Raw genomic sequence first — 2,497 nt, forward strand, 5'->3', positions numbered from 1 at the left:
CAACACAAATTAAGAACAAAATGCAACCAAGCGCTGACAAATTAAAAGTCAGTTCTATCTGTAATGTCATCCACTGAGCATCCATAAATTTATGCTATCCCATCACGGGCCTCACGACATAGAGCATTCAGAAAAAAACAATATTTATTTTTATGTGCTTGTGGATACTTGTCCCAATAAATATATTCCATCGGCTGTTTTTCCACTTCTAGGGGTCTTATGATGGATTTGTGGATTACTTTAAAAAGCTGGCTTCAAGCCCCTTCATGCATGCGGACGGGCCCACAGTGCCATGCTAATTTTTTCTGGGGAGTCGAACGTGAGAACACGCAGTCTATAGCAATTTCCGGTTAACCTCTGCCGAAGCGAGTAATACTCACTGCGTTTTGCTCTTTGACCTCCACTCTGCTTCTCTATGAATTGACCTCTGACCCCTGGAGTCGATTCATGTGATGCTGATTAAATATGTAGTAAATTGGATGCGTGTGATTTCATAAAGGTTAATTGCTGAGTCGTTAACTCATTTACTGGATTTCTAACGGACCTCTCTATGACTCCTGTAATATCCTTCTGGATACAAGCTTCTCGAATTTTTATTTTTATCTTTATTTGCTAGACAGTTTTGTATAAATGCCACAATTCTTTTCCAACCACGCGATGGTATTCCAGGTTTCCTGTTGGGCATTCTTTTATGTCGCCGCGAGAAAGAGCCTTCAACGCTGGGGAATCCGGTGGCATGCGCGTACTACACAATCTACTATACCATGTTATTTTGAAATATGGGCAACGTACTTGTAGAAAAGGACGCACAGCATAAAAGGCTGTCTAACTGTTGCTACAAAAACATATAGTGTAAAAGTATTATTATAATAATTTTAAGAGGTATTCACAGTAATAAACATAATCGGATCAGAATGTAAACAGTTTGGGCAAACGAAAAACTGTATATTTTACTTTAAAATGCAGTGAGGATTTTTATCGCTGGTGTTTGCATAAACTGATACTTAATTCATCTCCATTTTCTTCTGAGTCTTCATCGAAAAAGAGAGGGTGCGAAGGGGGGACAATAACTTTTTTTTTTCTTTTTTTTTTTAAAGAGAAAAAGGAGAAAGAAAAAGTGACCTCGCGTGACATTCCTGTAACACCCCTCCACGTACACCAAGAAAATATGAGCGTGTGATGGGCGTGCCGACACACACACACGCAGACACTCTCACACGCATGTTCGCCATGACGCCAGAGTAGCCATGCCCTGAGCGATGGACGGTGCGACGGGGGAAGAGATAAGAGCGACGGAGAGGAGAGGGTAGGGGAGTGGAGGAAGGAGTGAATTTTTAGGGAGAGGGAAGGCTAACCTCCCTCCCCCCCACCTAGGCGAGGGGAGAAGGCACTGTCAGGTTCCCTCCAGTGGCACACGTGGCTCTGCTGTCAAGATTTATTGGAAGGTCAATTGTCCAGAGGTTTCTCCACCCAACGTCGGCCCCCTGCCAGCTGCCTCGCTCACGGCTACCAGCCTACCTCAATTTACAACCTCTAAAAAAACACTTCCTTCATTTTATCAATTCAGCTATTCCGTCAGATCTCTTAGCCGATTTTATTCATCTTTTTTTTTTCAAAGGCTTCCTTTGGAATACTTTCGACTAACATGTAGTTTGTTATTAGAACTTAAACTTATATTTCGTTAAATTTTGCCACTAAACACCGTTTCCCCCACTTGACTCAGTTTCATTTCTTGAAATTATGTCAAGGTTGCAGATTTTTCTTGGAAAACGCACGAATTTCCAAGAAAAGACGAGATAAGCTGACGGCACTATTCATACACATATATAAAGTCTGAAATTAAAATTAAGGAAAGAATAATACGATTTAGAATTATTTTCCCATCATCGCTATGCTTCATTTCATCTATGCACACGCGTTAGTGTATTTGTCTTTTTTGACATATCAAGTGTGTTATTTTTATTTTCAGTAACCTGATAAACCCCTTATATGGTATTAGACATACAGATCCTCCCTCCCCCCCAAAAAAAAAATGTATATATATACATGGGAGTATATATAACAAAGGTGTTTCATTCCCCAAGGCACCTACTCGACTGCAGAAAACAACGTTGGACGTCTTCGCTGCCCCCTCGCGCGCACCTGCACTCGTGGGAAGGGATGGGTACTTCGAGCGGCATATCTTACGAATCTCAAGTACATTCCTTTGCTGTTATTCAGGTCTTGAACTACCTTGTGTGTTTTTTTTCCTCTCTCTCTTTTTAACATTCTTACTCAATTCCATATGGATAAACAGGTTAGCAGTTCGGGGTAGTTACACGTAAAAGAAGTTTCGAAGAAGTTGCGAGTAAGGAGATAGATCGGTGATGCAACGTTAGAGGAAATGTGCGGTAAATATATACGTCAATGGAACTTTTTGGAAGGGAAGCATAAGCAACAAACGGAATGAGATGCAGCTTACAATAATACACACACACACAATCATATATAAATATAA

This window comes from Penaeus monodon, chromosome 3 (assembly GCF_015228065.2).
Source record: "Penaeus monodon isolate SGIC_2016 chromosome 3, NSTDA_Pmon_1, whole genome shotgun sequence".
Classification (NCBI taxonomy): Eukaryota; Metazoa; Arthropoda; class Malacostraca; order Decapoda; family Penaeidae; genus Penaeus; species Penaeus monodon.